The sequence below is a fragment of the Pipistrellus kuhlii genome, unplaced genomic scaffold (assembly GCF_014108245.1).
Source record: "Pipistrellus kuhlii isolate mPipKuh1 unplaced genomic scaffold, mPipKuh1.p scaffold_m20_p_3, whole genome shotgun sequence".
In the NCBI taxonomy this organism is placed as follows: Eukaryota; Metazoa; Chordata; class Mammalia; order Chiroptera; family Vespertilionidae; genus Pipistrellus; species Pipistrellus kuhlii.
Window position 1 is genome coordinate 162,734,994 of NW_023425529.1, and position 19,384 is coordinate 162,754,377.

Sequence of the window (19,384 nt, forward strand, 5' to 3'; positions counted from 1 at the left end):
AAGGGTCCCGGGTTCGATTCTGGTAAGGGGCATGTACCTTGGTTGTGGGCATATCTTCAGTGGGGGGTGTGCAGGAGGCAGCTGATTGATGACTCTCTCTCATCAATGTTTCTAGCTCTCTATCTCTCTCCCTTCCTCTCTGTATAAAAATCAATAAAATATATTAAAAAAAAGAAGTATACTATTAAAAAAAAAAAGAAGAGGAAGTTATAAGTTTATGGATTTAAATTATTTCCCCAAAATTACTCATTTATCTAGTATTTAAACTCAGATCTTAGAAGTTGCCAAGCCAGACATGATGTTGTATATTAATCTTAGTTAAAGGTTATGATTTAGTAAATGGAAATGTGGCTATGTACGTGATATGATTAAAGTAGGAGTCTAAGCAGATGACCTGAATCAATAAGACAGATGTTATAGGGAACCAATATCTGAGATCAATGTTGAGTATATCTCAGGAAAGAAGAAAGACCCAGGAGTGACTCACCAAAAGCAAAAATTACATGTGAAAATCAAAGATACCAAATTTCTAGGAAAATTTGATCAAGCCTGCTTACCACTGGAACATCATCTGGTTAAATGACTGAACTGGAAAGGCAGGAAGCAACCAGTATAATAATTGGGGAAGAGTGGAGCCTGAAGGGAATTGGAGAGGGTATTCTCTAAAGTAAATGAAACCCATTAGACCTACTGGCCTCCACCTCATAGAGAGGGGGTATGAATAGAGCATGCTCAGTGTACCTAGAGGGGGCAGTTAGGATTGATGAGGATTCAGGACTGAGGTTACTATGAGGAGAATTCTGTTTGTACCACCCAGGTTCCTTCAGATGTCTTTTACCATTTCACTGTGCCTCTGGAATGGCTTCTGTGTCCTCATGCTTAAGGACCTGCACCCTAGCCTCTCTTTGGAGAACCTCTTAAGAACTCCCAGAGTTGCTTTTTCCTTCCTATGCAGACAGCTGGCAAGCCAGGGAATTCCTATCTTGCCAGGGCAACTTTGAGTGAATGAGTTTCTGATCAAGGTATTGTAACCTTGCATTGTGGCTGGGAAAGTCTAAGACAATTCATAGCCACACTAAAACTCAAGCTGAAGCTGAGGATTTTTCTGAATCTCATACACGCTAGGATTCTTCCTCTATCCAGTCTTACTTTTCCAATATTTAATTGGTTATTCCCAGGAGCACTTTCATAATAAATTACTTGCACATAAATCCTTGTCTGTCTGAATCTTGGGAACCTGACTTGAGACATGTGAGTGGTGAATTTTGGAAAGTGGTGTGGAAGGTCAGATAAACAGAATCAGGCCAATTTCAGAGGGCCTTGCATGTCAGACGAAAGAGTGACCTCTTTTTGTGGATCGCAGAAATGCCTGTCATTTTGTTCAATGGTCGGTATTGAAGTTGAACCCACTGTTTGATTTATCCCTCTGGGATATTGCAAATCACCCTCTTGGGTTTATCCCTGCAGAGCAGATTCATATGCAGAACTGACTTGTTCCCCATCTGTGGAATTCTTTCTCATACAACAGCAATTGGTTATAGATCTTTCCTCTTCCCTTTAAATGAAACTGTATTCAAGAGCCTAATATAAAAGAATAAAAGCTGATTGATCCAGAGATAGTCTGCTCATGAAAGTTTGCTCTGAACTCTTTAAGCACATAGGCAAACAAAATAAGTCTCTGAGTGGAATAGAGTAAATAGTTGAGAGTTAACAACTTCCTTTTGAACCAGTAGTTCAGTGAGCATGAAATTAAAGCGAGGGCCCTTCCAAAGGGAAGGAGCAGTTTATAGTAGTAGAAGTAGAAAAGAAGAAGAAGAAGAAGAAGAAGAAGAAGAAGAAGAAGAAGAAGAAGAAGAAGAAGAAGGAGGAGGAGGAGGAGGAGGAGGAGGAGGAGGAGGAGGAGGAGGAAGGAGGAGGCGGTTGAGGCGGAGTAGGATGTAGAGCGTGTCCGGGGGCGGCGAGTGCAGGGGGTTGTCATGGATGTGTATGGGAGGGCGGGGGTTTTGTCTTCAGGTCGCGCGTGACGGCTCGTACAGCGCACTCCGCGTGCCGCTCATCGTACCGCCGCAGTCTCCCGACCCGCCTCGCCGCCTCCTCCTACCGCTGCCCGCACAGCACCCAGCCCGCAGCCATCCGCACAGCAGAGCGAGCGAAGCAGCAGCATCTGCCGCCTACCCAGTTGTTGTAGTGGACATTGCACCAGAGCAGGGAAGCAATGCATGGAACTGAAAGCCCTTAAGCCCTGGCTTCTGGCTGTCTGCCCTCCCATGGAACCCTGCACAGCTCTGCCAGGGAGAGTGTGCTCAGGCTGCCTAGCAGGGAAGGAGCTGATTCTTGTAGTTTATGGCTCCTGGAGATCCTCTCCCTGAGTCTCCTGCCAATAATTTGACAATGCAGCTCAGTCTCCCTGGCTATTTGGGATTAAAGTTCTAATCACATAATACAGAGGGAGTAGGAATAGTTATGAACCTGCTGCCAACAGAACTACCTGGGCTCCTTGGGACACTCCAGTTTGGGACAGAAGAGATGGGCATCACTGTTTCTGTTCTCCAACATGGAAATTCAGTTCCCTGAAACACATGCATGGTTTTATACTCTTCTTTGATCCTCACAAGCCTTTTAAGTAAGCTGTCTAACGAGCTCCATTTTACTGGCAAAAAAACTGACTTTTAGAGATGCCCGGGTCCTCACAGCGAGGATGTGGTATGGCTATGACTCTAATCCAGAAAGTTTGACCCAAAGGTTTGTTATTTCCACCATTACACTATAAGGCATGTCAGAATTTTTTGAAATACCTTTGGATGTGAAATTCAGGTATGGTGCAGTATCTAGTCTCCTGGACTCACCTTTGAGATAGGATGAATCTCCAATTTCAAAGCATAAAAAAGCTACTTACCAAGTCTGCTAGAGCCCACACCAGGACCAGAGTGACTGCAAACCTCCTTCTTGCAGAGCCAGCACCAGAAGTGAGCTTTCCAAACTGCGCCTCCCCTGGAGTCTACTTATGGTAGAGTCGTCACCCAGGGATCTCTGGGAAATGTAGGTGTGCGGCCTTAGGTTGACCTTATGCTCCTCCTTTCCAAATCAATTCATTGGAGAAGATTAAAGAGCTTTATTACATGATGAGCCCCAGCCACAGGCTGTGAGAAATATGTCCTGTATTTAACACAGTTCCTGCTTTTAAGGAACAGGAAGCCAGATTTTCCAGCCACATAGGTCAAACTGGTTCTACAAACTTTGGAGGAAGTTGTGGAGGTGGTTTTGGTGGGAATGAGAACTTTGGTCGTGGGGGAAATTTCAGTGGTCAAGGTAGCTTTGGTGGCAGCCATGATGGTGGTGGATTTGGTGGTAGTGGGGATGGCTATCATGGGTTTGATAATGATGGTGACTATGGAAGAGGTAATCCTGGTTACTCTGGAGGAAACAGAACCTGTGGAAGTGTTGCACAGGGCTATGGAATCCAGGGCAGTGGCTATGGCGAGAATGACAGCTATCACCGTGGAGGAGACAGATGCAGGTTTGGCAGTGGTGGTGGACGCAATTTTGGAGGTGGCAGAAGCTACAAGGATTTTGGCAATTACAACAAACAATCTTCAAATTTTGGACCCATGAAAGGAGGAAACCTTGGTTGATTGATTTCCTCATCACCATTTATCCCTTCTATGCCCTCTTCCACCTCCACCATCCCCCTTCACCCCTGCAATCACCACACTGTTGTCTATGTCCATGAGTTCTCTTCCTTTTTTTTCTTCTTTGCTTAATTCCTCTCTATCACCTCCCTCTCAACCCCAAGCTGTCTGCCTGCTCTCTATGAGTCTGTCTCTATTTTGCGTGGTAGTTCAGTTTGTTCATTAAATTGAAAGGAGGAAACTTTGGCACCAGAAGCTCTGGACCTTATGGTGGTGGAAGCCTATACTTTGCCAAATCATGAAACCAAGGTGGCTATGGCGGTTCCAGCAGCAGCAGTAGCTATAGCAGTGGCAGAAGGTTTTAATTACTGCCAGGAAACAAATTTTAGCAGGGGAGGAGAGCCAGAGACATTATAGGGAAGCTACAGGTTACAATAGATTTATGAACTCAGCCAAGCACAGTGGTGGCAAGGCCTAGCTACTACCAAGAAGACATGTCTTAGGCAATACTCATGTGAATGGGCAAAAAAACTTGAGGACTCCTTTTGTGATTAATTTTATAAAAGTTATTTTAGTTTCTGTTTTGTGGAAAATGTAAAACATTCCAACATAGGGTTTTAATGTAGGTTTTTGTTTTGCATCCTCGCTATTAATTGCTAAATAATAATCTGATCATGACAGTTAATAAATGTCATTTCTAAATTGTGCTGTGTAAAGTGAGTCTGCTCTGAAGCCATCATGGTAAATTACCCAACTGGGTGAAGTTCTAATTCCTTTTGGGTGTTCGACAGGCTATTCCTCGCTTCTATGTCTCTGGTCTATTTTGTTCATTAATTACAATTGTATGTCTTTTTATTTTTAAATATATTTTTAAACATCAATGATGACAGAAAATCATTGATCAGATGCCTCCTGCATGCCCCCTACTGGGATCGAGCCTGTGACCCCAGCATGTGTCCTTGACCAGAATCAAACTTGGGACCCTTTGGTCCACAGGGCGATACTCTATTCACTGAGACAAACCAGCTCAGGCTAGATTGTATGTCCTTTCATTAGTGTAATTATACTATTCACTTTTAAGTGGTTATTTAATAGTTGAATTAATATATACCATATTTTTAACTGTTTTCTGTTTGTTGCATTTTTCCTCTGCCTTTTCTGCCTTCTTAGTTTTAGTAGAACATCTTAGGATTCCATGTCTCTCTTCTCTTAGCTTATCAATTGTACTTATTTTAAAAATGTTTGCATTACTTGCCCAAGAGTTTGCAGCATACATTCACAACTAATCTGGTAATGCTTCATGTATAATGCAGATATTTTATAATACTGTATAGTATTCCAAATCCTCCTTCACATCCTTCATCATATTTGTCATTCATTTCACTTACCAATTAGCCATAATCACACAATATATTGTTCCTATTATTATTTTGAACCAATTGTTATCTATTAGATAATTTAAGAATAAGAAATGTACAAGTCCTTTTTTAGGAGAGAAGATTGAACTTTTCTCCTTTAAAAAAAATGTTTTATTGATTTGAGGGAGAAAGGAAGGAAGAGAGATATAGAACCATTGATGAGAGAGAAACATCTACACCCCACATTGGGGATTGTGCAGGCAACCCAGGCATGTGCCCTGATTAGGAATCCAACCAGTGACCTTTTGATTCATGGGTGGATGCTCAACTACTGAGCCACACCAAGAGGACTCTTTCAACACTTCAAATATTTCACTTTTTGCTTGCATGGTTTCTGAAAAAAAAAATTTCATATAATACTTCTTATTGTTCTATACAAAAAGCATGTTTTTCCCCTCTAGATTCTTTCTAGATTTTCTCTTTGATTCTGCTTTCCTATAGTTTTAATATGATATTCCTAGGTGTCCATTTTGGGCTATTTATTATATGTGGTGATGTGGTTCTCTGAGTTTCCTGGATCAGAGAACACCGCACCATGACGAAATGGGATTTATTCCCAGGATTCAAGGTTGGTCCGATATCCACAAATCAATTAACATGATATACCACATGAAAATGAAGGATAAAAATTATGTCATCCGATCAATAGATGCAGAAAAATCACTTGACAAAATCTAGCATCCATTTATGATAAAAATTATCAGTTAGATCTATTACAGCACCCCCCGCCCCCCCCCCCCCCACACACACACACTCTTTTTGTGCACGGATGCATGTGTATACATGTTTCTCTCCTAAGAGGATGATTGTGATGTTTATGTCACAGTACTTATTTTTATTTTCCTTAGGTTTTTGCATTAGCCAGGACTTCTGGAATAATGTTGAAAAAGGAAATGACAGATCTCAGAGGGGAGGCCGGTGGAGAGGATGGGGTCGGGGGAGAGGGATTAACTAAAGAATATGGACACAGACAATAGTGTGCGGAAGGCCTGGAGTGGAGTGGGGGTTAGGTTGAGGGGGGGAAAGGGGTAAAAACGGGGAACATCTGTAATACTGGCAATAAAAAAACGTTATTTGTATTTCATCACAATTTAAAAAGAAATTAAAATACTGTTATATAGGGACATATACCTGAAAAAATTGGATACCTAAAAAACAAGAGAGAGAGAAGGTAGAAGTTAATCTACAATATTGAAAGAGAAAGATGCAAATTAACCATACCTTTGTGATACCCACCAGCCAATCAGGCATTACTATGCATATTAACCCAACAAAGGTGGTGGGTTAATTTGCATGCACAGAGGCCCAGCAGCTGGGATGGGATGCTTGCCATGGTGATGATGCAGGCATTTCACAGCACCAGCTGCTCCAGTGTGCTGGGAACCAGGAACAGGGAACCAAAACCTAGCATTGTCACTGGAGATAAAATGTAAAAAGAGCTAGCAGAGCCATTAACTCATTGTCTAGTTGAGATAGTGGTGCCTGAGGAAAATTTAATTTGTTAATCATATGTAAATGTAAGTTGATTTTCTGCTGTTAGAACTTCCTCCTTAAGAGATGTCTTTGTTTCAGAATCTCAATAAAAGAAATGGTTAAAGGCCAGAGAGAGCAGTTAGTCTTCCCACTAGAGGTAGACTTCCGGCCTGGCTCCTATTTTCCCAAATTAACTCTTTTCCAGTCTCTCTCTTCATTTTAGTATGCGGCCTTCTCCAGAAACCGGACCCTGAGTGGGCCCTGAACCACGCGGGTCGTGTTAAGGGATCCCACACCAGTCCTCTCGGCAATGTGTGAAGGAGCAAATGCTGTGCCAGCAGCCAGGGTAAGGAAGGCCCATTCTGCATGAATCTTCCTGCGTCAGGTGTCTAGTTAGGCAATAATTTTGGAGTTCAGTTATTCTAACTCTGGTATACATATGTAAATATTGGGTTGTAAAACTTTTCTTTGATTAATAAAATATTATAAGCTTATCTGAACACAAGTATGAAATATATGTGCACCACAACCAATTATGAGTATAAAATCTGCTCCATAGATTGCTTACTTTAGTAAGAATATCATTTTCTAAGACTTTGTGTCACCAAAGCATAAATTAGTATAATCAATACAAATACACAAGCACACAATTTTGTTTTCAATCTTAAATTTTTAATTGAATTTACAAAAAAATTTACAAAAAGGTCAGATGTTTAACCTTTGAAAGAATAAACCTTTACATTGACTCCATTGATATGGATGAAAAACCTGAATTATACTGAAATTAATTTAAGTGTGTTTTTAATTTAAATGGGTTTTCGCTTTGAAGCATCTCATGACATGAATATGGAGCTGGCTTCGCTTAACGCTGTACAAGTCCGTCTGCTAATGGTGCACACATTGGCAAGACCACACTCACTTTTCCTACATACAGAAGACTTCAGGAAATTAAAAACAAGTGGCATCCTATCTAATAAAGTGATATGTAAATAGACAGCACCTCTGCTACACCCACAAGCCACGCCCACTGGTCAATCAGGAGCAAATATGCAAATAAACCCAACCAAGATGGCTGCATCCATGGAGAGCAGGAGGGAGGCTTGGGTTTCCCTGGGCAATGGAGGAAGCCAAGCTTTTCGCCTGCCCTTGCTGGCTACAAAGTTTCAATGATAGAAGATAAATAAATCCCAATATAAATGGTGACAGCCACAGAGCTGGAGAAAGCAGAAGGCTAGGGTTGTCCCCAGCAATGGAGGAAGCCAAGCTTCTGCAGCACTGGCCAGCCCAGGCCTCCACTTCAGCCTACAAAGTTTCAATTGTAGAAGATAAATTATTCCCAGATACCAGGGCCTCTGTTTAGGTCACCAGGGAGCATGGCCGGCCTGCAAACCACCACAGGCCCCTCCCTAAGCTGCCCAACACCCCAAGGGAGCCCCCACCCTGATCTGGGACACCCTTCAGGGCAAACCAGCTGCCCTCCACCCATGCACCAGGCCTCTATCTAATAAAAAGAATAATATGCAGATTGACCATCACTCCAACACACAAGATGGCTGCTTCATGTGGTCAAAGATCCTGCCCCTATGTGGACATAAGATAGTCACCACAAGATGGCCAGCAGGAGAGGGCAGTTAGGGACAATCAGGCATACAGGAGAGCAGTTAGGGATCAATCAGGCAGTCAGGAGAGTAGTTAGGGGTGATCAGGCTGACAGGCAGAAGCAGTTAGGGGCTATCAGGAAGGCAGGCAGGCGAGTAGTTGGGAGCCAGCAGTTTGAATTATGAGATGGGTGTCCCAGATTGGAGAGGGTGCAGGCTGGGCTGAAGGATACCCCCACCCCTCTGTGCACTAATTTCATGCACAGGGACTATAGTAATTTTATAAAAAGTTATTTGTTCCAAATGAAAAAAATTACTTCAAGATAATTGATAAACAGGGCTTCTCTAGCTGCAGGTTTTAAATCTCATCTGTAGGCACAATACTTAAAAACAAAACAAAAACCTATCCTTTAAAATATGCTTATTCTGGAAATATACATATTCTGGTAATCACATTTTCAACAATGAAGATTCCTCCCTGTAGACTCCAAATTCTCAGGAAGGGGCAGGGTAATGGGTGAATCAGAAAAAAATTAGGAAATAGGAAGGCAGGTCCAGAATAAATACTGAACACCAAAACTCTTAATCCACAAATTTAACAGTTCAATGAAATTCAGCCTATGAACGCTTACTAAGCACTCACTGAGTGCCATGCATTGTGGTGTGGACACAAAGATAAGTAAACTATTGTAGGTGTTCTCTGCTGACTTTCAGTCCAGTTACACACACAAGTCATTTCATGTGAGATCATGTAATGGCACAAGTAGTAGGCTACATGGGCAAGAGAGGGAGTGCCTCTCTGTCCACAGTGACCCTGGGGGCCAGATGGAGGAAGAGCAGGTGAGCCCTTAAACCTCGCCAATTCGGCTCAGTGGATAGAGCATCGGCCCTCAGACTAAATGTTTCTGGGTTCGACACTGGTAAGGGCACAATACTAGTGGAGCACATGTGAGAAGCAACTAATCGTTGTGTCTCTCTCACATCAATGTTTCTCTCTCTCTCTCTTCTCCCTCACCCTCCCCTCCACTCTCTCTAAGAATAAATGGAAAAATATCCTTGGGTGAGGATTAACTAACTAACTAACCAACTAAATAAATAAATAAATTAATTAATTAATATAAAATAGGCATTCCAAGATCTTGCCTGGAATGGGTAGCAGAGGATAGAGAATGACAGAAATCCTTTGCTTGACCGAACTGTCGTCAGCCTCCTGAACCTTCTCCTAGGCCCATCTGTGCTCTGACTTGTAAAATTCTGTTTTGGCAAGAACCCTGTTCAGTCAGTTTAGCTAGAGTCTCCCACCCTCCATCTCTGAGCACCCTCAGCATCTACCTGGGTTCCTCATTCTCCCCACCTCCCAGGTGAGGTTCGATCACCCTTGCTGTTTTCAGCCGAGATACTGGTAGGCCAGGCTAGCCAGGGTCTCCATTACCCTTGATGCTTCCTTTCAGTGACTGCATATGTTCTAACCTCGACCCTGCTCCTTGACTGCCAATTCCCACTTTCCCATGATGCATTCACACGGAGCCTGGTTCGACACTGTCTTCTCTTCTCCCGTATGGCAATAGCCCCGAATAAAAAATGTTACTGCTTTAACAGTGTACACCTCTGATTTTTCTTTGCCAGGAGGAACATTAAAAATTCCATCCTGAGCAAAAGGAAGTGCCAAATGTATTTGACAAACAGGCAGCGTCTACTTTAAGGAGTATAAGGAATAAGGATAAGATGGAGGTAGGTACTTTTCTATCTGGGTATGTTCGATGCTCTGCAGGTGACTGCTCCCCTGATAGTTGTGGGAAATGGCTTTGTAAAATGTTACCTGGATTTTAAGCCAACCTAAATCATGTTGTTGACACTGAGTTGGTAGGAATGGGTTACCTAATTCCTGGTGCCCCACCTTCTGCCCTCATAACTCAGCTCTGGGGTCTGCAGCTGAGCCGTGCATGTAAAAGCCGCTTCCTGCAACAGATAACTGCCCTCTGAGAAGGTCCTCTACCTCATCTCTGTCTTCAGGCACTGGGTGGATGAAATCTCTGAAATATTGATGAGTAGGAAAGACTTTATTAATAATGGAAAAAAACCGGAAATAGCAACATGTGCAAAGAGAAAATGCAGTTCATTGAGGTCCAAGCTCCCTTGGCAGCGCTTAGCTGCCCCTGATGCTTCTGTGGGAAGGCATGACCCCATCCTGGAAGATGGAGACATCCTGTCACAGAGAGAAAGCAGCTGGAGGAGTGATTGAAATTGCTGTGTGGGTATCGGAGGAAGAGAAGCCTTTGTCAAGGAAAGAAGGATCAATATTTTCATATGAATGCTTTTGCCCTTCGATGCACCTTGTGGGATGAGAGGCAGAAGGAGCTTGGGCATCCTGGGGGTGGAAAAACCCGGGGACTCTTGGAAGATTGTGAGGACAGTTCTAAACATCCTTTCTCCAGTTGTCACTCTCGGCATCGCATCTCTACTTGGGACAGTGGCGGGGTCCCTGCCAGAAGAGAGTCTAAGACAGAGGCGCTCAGAATCCTTTGTTGAGTAGGAACTTCGTGCTGTGCTGGGTGCTGTAACCATGATGAATAAGATAAACCTGATCCTTGCCACCATGGGACTCACGCTTTAGTGGGGAAGACAAGAAGTAAACAACTCCATCCAAGTAAACAAATATGAACTGCAAAAGGGTTAAGTAAGAGGATGTGACTGAAGCTCAGAGAAGATCTGTGTGTGAGTGGATGGGGCTGGGGCTGGCGGGGAGTGGGGGAAGGCTTCCAAGGGGAGAAATGACAAAGCTACAACCTGAAGAATGAATGGGGTTTAAACAGGAGATGGAATGAGCGTGGAGTATTCCAGGCAGAGGGAATTCTAGGGCTGTGGATTCCTTTGCAGTGGACATGGACATCACTCATTTTATTTTGTTGCTAAGAGTCTTTTCCATTGATGTGAAGTGCTTTTGGGGATGGGAATACTCCACCAGATGCCAGCCCGCATTCTGGATCGAACTTTGGAATGTTTCACCATTTTTCTGTGTGACTGGGATATCATTAGAACATGGTCCTCCACCTTTCCTAAATATGCTCATGTGGGATTTTTGTAATCTTGGTATTCGGGGACCGTACTTATGACTCTGAGCCATACTTGACCAAGCCCAGCGTCCTGGAGGTCACTGGTTAAGGTCACAGGCACATACCAAACCTCACTGTGTTTGTTCCCTTTCATGAAAATTGGCTCCCTACTTGTTATAAAAGGGTGGAGGGTATTAAGGTTAGAAAGCGGTGTGCATGGGAATGGCATGTGAAATATATCACAAAATCAGAGGCTCTTAGCCTCTACCAACTTTTTAAAATTGTGCTAACATACACATAACCTAAAATTTACCATCTTGATCATTCAAATTATGCAGTTCAATTTTGTTACATATACTCACACTGCTGTGCAACCAGTCTCCAGATGTTTTATATGTTACAAAACTGAAGACTATAGACATTCACAACAACTCCCCATTCTCTTTACCAGAAACTCTGTGCAGCTGTCATCCTACCTTGTGTTGTTATACATTTCACTTCTCCAGGTTCCTCATTTAAGGGGAACCTTACAGGGTTTGGGTTTTTGTGGGTGGGCATGTGTGATCAACCTCAAATCGTATCCATGTACTAGCATGTGTCAAAATTTCATTCCTTTTCAAGGCTGAATAATATTTCATTGTATTCTATGCCAGATTCTGTGTATCCATTCATCCATTGATGGACATTTAGACTAGTGCTGCTATGAACATGAACACCCAAATATCTTTTCTAGACTCTGCTTTCAATTCTTTTGAGTATATACTCAGAAATGGACACACTAGATCATATTTTAATTTCTCATTTTTTTGAAGAATCTTCATATTGTTTTCCAAAGCAGATGTACAGTTTACATTCCCACCAACAAGGCACAATGCCTTCCAATTTCTCCATGTTTCTGCCAACATTTATTTTGTGTGTGTTTTATAGTAGTTGTCCTAATGGGTATAAGATGATAAAATCATTGTAATTTTGATTTTGATTTTCCTAATGTTTAGTGATGTTGAGCAACTTTTCATGAGATTTTTGGCCACTTTTATATAAACTCTGGAGACATATATATTCAAATCTTTTGTTCAACTTTTAATTGGGTTATATGGTTTCTTATTGTTGAGATGTAAAAATTCTTTATATATTTGGACATTAATCTTTATTGGATATAGTATTACAATTTATTTATTTTTACCTTTTTTTTCCCCCTTTCATTCTGGATTACTAACTTGTTTGGGTTTTTTGTTTTGTTTTGTTTTTGACAAGGTTTGTCTGCTCTAGAGCAGGTTGAAATCTAATAATATAAAGAGTCTCTTTAAATTGTCTCTAACATATTATAGTTTCACATGGAAGAAAATGAAGTAGCAGTGCCCATGTATGAGACTTTCTACTGCATAACTAACACATCCTCATGTGTTAGGAAACATTCTTTTAGCATTTGAAAACTAATATCTGAATCATCAAAGAAGTTGTTTGTGTCATTGACAAATAAGTGTAAACTCTGACATATGTTTCACTTTTATCTTACTTGTTAATATAAACAAAAATATCAACCAACACTCAGATTACATGTTGGAATTCACACTGGAATCACAATATGGTTGTTAAACATTTATCATCACACCATTGAATGTGCCCACAGTGTTAACATCAATTGCCTCCAGAAAGTATAGAATTATGATTTGTTATCTGCTTATACCTCTGAATTTTCCCAGTTTTATATAATGAACATTATTACCTGTATAATTTGTAAATTATTTTTGAAAGGATTTGACCTGGAAAAAAAGCAAATAATAAATAAATAAATAAATAAATAAATAAATAAATAAATAAATAAATAAACTAATTGGTCCATATCAAATTCGTGAGCTTTAAATAATTAGGATTGCATTAAACCATGAGTTAACCCATCACTTTTTGGAAATGGTGGCTGAGGTCAAATCTGCATGCTATTAGAGCACTGATTTTTAACCAGTGTGCCACAAGAATTTTTAAAACATACCTGACTATTTAGTCAAGGGCACTGACCTCTCTTCCCTTAGATTGTCAAATAAAAAATAAAAAAAAAGTCAACAGCCAACACAACAATAGCTGTCCAGTATGAAAAAAATCAAAATTATACATTTTTTGTCCAATCAGCAAAAAATACATTATTCTGTTGTGCTGTGGAATGTTAGTAATTAGCTTATGTGTTCTATGAGATGCAATAGGTTGAAAATTGCTGTATTGGAGGGTAGAAATACACCAGAATCCTAGAATGAATAATAAAAGTAAATTACAGCATTTATACAACTTCAAAACAGCTTGCACAAAAGTTGAGGGGTTTCAAAAAGAAAACAAATTTATGTATTTCACAAACCCCTATTGCTCCAGCATAAAACAAAACAAAACAAAAATAACAACAACAATAAGAACTTAATCAAATTAAATGAACATAAACATTTAGAATTTTAAAATCATGAATTTAATTTTCCCCTCCAATTTTAGTGAGGTATACTTGACAAATAATATTATTTATTAAAGTATACAATATGATTTAGCTGAGAGGCTAAATCACAAATTGATCCTAGTGTAATAAAAAATCAAAGCAAGGCCCACTTAAAATTCAGGACTGGATTACAACACTGAGGAGAAGTGAAATGCAGGGAGCTACAATACTGTCTGGACTGGGAAACAGGCATGCCAAACAGAATGATAGAGGAAGTGAATGACCTTTACTACTGCACATTTTATTTAATATTTTTATTTTTGTTTTTAAATTTTTAAATTTTTGTTTTTATTTTCATTATTTGCATCATCTACTCAAGAAACTATTTTTTTCTTTTGTCCTCACTTTATTCTACCTTTTAAATTAATACATTTTTATTTGTAATTAGCATTATTACTACTATTTTACCTTTTTATATTATTTAATTTTGTTTATTATTTTTTAATAAATCTTCATTCAGATTATTACAAATGTGTTCCTCTCCTCCCCCCCCTCAATTGTGCCCCTCCACCAGGTTCCCACTCCACCCTCTGTCCTTCCCCATTGCCCAATGTCCTTATCCATAGGTGTACAGTTTTTTTCATTCTCTTCTCGTACCCCCATTCCCCTTTTCCCTGAGAATCGTCAGTCCACTCCCCTTCCAAACCTCTGATTCTATTATATTCACCAGTTAATATTGTTCATCAGATTTTTTAATTCCCTTGGTTTTTAGTTTCACTTGTTGATAGTTACATATTTGTTGTTCATAATTTTTATCTTTATCTTCTTCCTCTTCTTAAATAACCTCCTTCAGCAATTCATATAATTCTGGTTTGGTGGTGATGAACTCCTTTAGCTTTTTTATTTTTATTTGTGAAGCTCTTTATTTGGCCTTCGATTCTGAGTGATAGCTTTGCTGGGTAGAGTATTTTTGGCTGTAGATTCTTGCTATTCATCACCTTGAATATTCATTGCCATTCCTGTCTGGCCTGCATGGTTTCTGTTGAGAAATCAGCTGACAATTGTATAGGTGCTCCTTTATAGGCAACTACCTTCTTTGCTCTTGCTGCTTTTAATATTCTTTGTCTTTTGCTCTTGGAATTTTAATTATGATTTGTCTTGGTGTGGTCCTCTTTGGATTCCTTTTGTTTGGGGTTCTGTGCACTTCCTGGACTTGTAAGTCTATTTCTTTCCCCATGTGGGGGAAGTTTTCTGTCACTACTTCTTCCAGTATTCTTTTGGTATCTTGCTCTCTCTCTTCTTCTGGGATCCCCATAATTCTGATGTTGGTTCGCTTCAAATTATCCCAGAGATTTCAATTATACACTATCTTCAACTTTCTGAATTCTCTTATCTTCTTGCTTCTGCAGAGGAGTGTCCTCTGGCTCTTTATGTTCTAAATCTTTGTCTTGATTCTTGCGATCTTTCAGTCTGTTTTTAGGACTCTGTGTAATATTTTTTATTTCAGACAATGTTTTCTTTATTTCTAGTTAATCTCTTTTTATTTCTAAATGATCGCTTTTCATATCCTCATAGGTCTCATTTATTTTATCAGCCTTTTTTAGGGTATTATTGAAAAGCCTTATAACAGTGGTTTTGAACTCAATGTCCATTCTTTTCTTTTCCTCCATCTCCTTCCTTTGTGTCCTGTGCCTTGTCTGCATTTTAGTTGTTTTCCTGATTTGATGAAATAGTTTTGTGTGTTAGGTGTTCAGGTAGAGCCCAGTAGCACAGCCTTCCCAGTTACCTGAGATGGACAGTCTTGGTATAGCCCTTTGTGGGCTATGTGTGCAATCTTGTTGTTAAGCCTTGCTTATCACTGGGAAGCATTGATCTCCAAGCCAGTTGGCTGTGAGGGTCAGCAGTGTCTCAGCTAGGAGGGCTTCTGTACTCTGCTTGGATGGGGCAGAGTCTCAGGGTGGCGCAGACAATCTTTGGTTCCCTGTCAGTCTCGCCTTAGAAAAGTCCTATTCGTGGAGAGTTTCGGAAGATTGGTTTCAGGCTCGCGCACCTCTTTGGTAAAGGCAGAGACAAGCTTTGGATTCTGGCCAGTCCCTCCTTAGAGAAAGCCAGCCTCTGGGAGAGCTTCTGTGCTCAGCTTGGATGGGGTGGAGTCTCAGGGTGGTGCAGACAAGCTTTGTTTTCCCATCGGTTCCTCCCCATGTGGCTCCTCCCTAAGTCCCGCAGTAATGGCTGCTGGCTTCACAAACCTCTAAGACATCTCTGCCCGCTGCCTGACAGTCTGGCCTCTCTCTGACTGGGGCTGTCTATCAGAGCAATAGGGTGATTCTGTTTTCCTCTGGAACAAGAAAGCCAGCTGTGCATTAGCTGTCTGCCCTCTCCGTGTGCCGGGAATAAGCCAGTAGCGAACTCAGCCAGGCCTGCCCTCTTCGAGCACTGGGAGTACACCAGCAGCAATCTCGGCCCGTCCTCTCCGCACTCCAGGATTAACCCATCGCCTTTTCGCGTACACAGTTCTCCGCACCTTCACAGTTTCTGGGGGTCAGCGCGCCTTTTCTCTCCTTCCCAGATGGCAGAGCCTCCTCTCAGCTAGCCGCTCAGTGCTTCAGGGCAATGCCTCCCCTGTTTTCCAGTTCTAAATTCAAATTTGTTGTGGTAGGCTGCATTCAGGTGCCTACCCTATGCCGCCATCTTGGTTTCTCTTACTGTTGTTTATTTTTATTATTATTTTTTTAAGTGTCATATTATTTGCTTTTTATTTTACTTTGGGATTAATGTCCTACAGTCTATTTTTACCTTTCCTTCACCAACGCTTTATTCTATCTCAACCCTACCTGTATGCCATCACTCTCTTCCTAACCTTTCCCCCTTTGGTGTCCTGTATATCTTAACTCTTTTCCGCTGTGTATTTTCCCTATTCTTTCTGTTTACCCACTGCTAAAATTTTACCCTACTTGTGTATATCTAATTTTCAACCACCTACTCCAAGCCCATACACACCTCCCTTTTCGCTGTCCTAAAAAAACAAAACAAAGCAAAAAGTCTTTCTCTCTATCCTTTTGTAGTTGTATGTTGAATGTTAACTATATCAAAGTTTTATGCTTTTTTGTGAGATTGTTTTGCTTATTCTTTTTGTTTGTATATTTTTGTTAGCTGTGTTTTAGTTAGTTTTTACTTCTGCTTTCCCTTTCCTTGCTTGATATTAGTTGGTATTGTAAGTTGTATTAATCCCCGGAAACTTATTGCTGGCATTTGCTGTGATTAAGGGTTGTTCTATTGGAGTTTCCTTCCCATATATATAGCTAGTTCCTCATCTCCCTCTTAGAATCGTTCTAGTTTCTCTCTCTCTCTCTTTTTTTTTCTCCTCCCAATTTCATTTTGCCACTCTTTTTTTTTTCTTCTCTCTTTTATCCCTCCTACCCTGCAATTTACCTTTCTCTAATGGTCACCTTTATTGGAGGCTATTAATATTGCACACACATTTCTGTTCAGTGCCTTGTGTGTTGTACCTGGTTGTGTTATATTTTGTGCCTTTAAATCAACGCAGGAGAGAGAGAACTACATAACCAGACATCCTGAAAAGAGAGATCATGGGGAGACAAAGAAACAGCCCGCATATGAAAGAAAAGCAGAATGTATTTGCGATATTAATAACCTCCAATAAAGGTGACCACTAAGGAAAGGCAAATTAGGGGCTAGGAGAGAAAGAAGAAGAGTAAAAAGAGAAGAGGGAGGGAGAAAAAAAAAAGAGAGAGGTTAAAAAGGGGGGAAAAGGAGTGTCAAAATGAATTTGGGAAACAATGAAAAGAAAAAAAAAAGGGAGAGAGAGATAATAAAGAGACTAAGAGAGAAAAGTGAAACAAAGTATTTATATGGGAGAAGATTTAAATAGAACAACCACTAACCCCAGCAAATGCCGGCAACAGTACCTGGAGATTAATACAAACTAAAACACGCACTAATATCCAGCAAAGCAAGGGAATACAGAAGTAAAAAACAAACAAAAACAAAGCAAATAAAATATAGCAAGCAACAGCAACAACAAAAGATAAGCAAAATAATCTCACTAAAAAGCATAAAAATACAATATAATCAACATTCACACAAACAGCATCAAAAGGACAGAGAGGAAAACAATTTTTTTTTGATAGTTAAGACAACTTAGAGAGGTGTGTGTATGCGCTTGGCACAGGGGATTGGAAATTAGATATGTAAGTAGGGTAAAATTTTTAGCAGGGGGTAGACAGAAAGAGTAGGGAAATCTAAAGCAGGAAAGGGTTAAGATAAACAGGACAGCAAAAGGGTTAAGGGTTTGGATGAGAGTGATGGTGTAAAGGTCGTGTTGAGACAGGGTTAAACGATGCTAAAGGAGAAATGAAAATAGAATGAAGAACACTAATTCCAATGTCAAACATAGAGAAAATAAAAATGGCACTTAAAAAAAGAAAAGAAAAAGGAAACAAAAAGTTAAAATAGCTGTAGTAATAATGCTGGTTGAACCTAAAAATGTAATAATTTAAAAGGTAAAATCAAGTGAAGAACAAAGGGAAAAAATTGTTTCTTAAAAGATGCAAAAAAATGAAAATAAAATAAAAAATAAAAAATTAGCAAAAATAGTTTGCAGTAGTGAAGGCCATTCACTTCCTCCGTTATTCTGTTTTGCACGCCTGTTTCTCCATCCTAACAGTATTGCGGTTCCCTGTGTTTCGCTGCATCTAAGTGTTGTAAGCTAGTCCTTAACTTTAAGTTGGCGGTTTCTTAGTTTCTTGGTTTTTGGTTACATAAAACTAATAATAAACACAGTCAGTTTGTACTCCAGCCCCTAGGTGGCAGTGTTTCTGGATTGATGTCGCCATCTTTTTGGCTCCTCTAGCCCTCTTTCTTTATGGCTCTCAATACCGGTTTGTGGAAGTGGGCTGTCTCGGAGCTGGTTCCTAGATAGTTTCTCCCTGCTCAGCTTCCCAGCTTCCAGTAAAGCAGTTTCCCCCTGCCATCTCTCAGGACCAGCCAATCTGGGTGGTCTCTCCTTTGTAATCAGAAGCAAAGGGTTGCAGGGGAACAAGGCCAGGTGTGCGACTGGCCAGTCTACACGCAATTACAAACACACTTCCTACCTTTTGAACTCCTATGTTCTCCCTTCGTGTCAGATCCCAATGGGTTGCTCCCTAGAGAACCCCACTACTAGCAAACTTGAGGATCCCCGTCTACTCTCACAGATCACGCCAGACCCAACAACGGGGGGCTTTTGTGGACACAGATTTCCGCAGTCCTCTGGGTCACACAGCACGCGGGCTTTTGTCTCTGCCGCTGGCTTTTGTCTCTGCAGCTTCTGCTACCATAGCCCCTGCAGCTGCCGCCTCCGCTGCCGGGACCCAGACACCCCGCATTATCCTCAGCAAAATTCAACCTTTCTGTAGAATCTGTGTGACCGCACCAACCGGGGCCCCACTGCTGCTCAGTGGTATCCACAGCTGTGGTTTTTTCAGGTCTCAGATAAGATCCCTAGCTGTCATTTTGATGTGGTTGTGAGAGGCAGCAAGTACAGGTGATTACCTATGCCGCCATCTTCTCAACTTTCCCCTTTGTTACATTTTCTACACCTCTAACAGGAGGAAGTAGTGGTGGTCCCTTCCTTTGGTGTCCTCACAAGCCAGAAACCTCTCTTTAATTTTAAGCCCAAAGGAGCAGTGGTTTAATTTTGTGTCATACAGAAGGGCAGCTGGGTGGTGACCCCTATGTAATTATACTTCCTTGTCCCACTTGTGGTCCTCCTGGATGACCAAGGTGTTTGGTATCA

The 19,384-nt window shown here is 40.9% G+C and overlaps 1 protein-coding gene across 1 annotated transcript in view; it reads right to left on the reverse strand.

Moving 5' to 3' along the window:
• The window catches only part of LOC118729707 (arylamine N-acetyltransferase 1-like), a 46,245-nt gene extending 43,280 nt beyond the window's left edge, over positions 1-2,965 (reverse strand). The window contains exon 1 of the mRNA XM_036457134.2: positions 2,897-2,965. The gene's annotated coding sequence lies outside the window, so the exon portion shown is untranslated. The remainder of the gene's footprint in view (positions 1-2,896) is intronic.
• Positions 2,966-19,384: the final 16,419 nt, after the last annotated feature.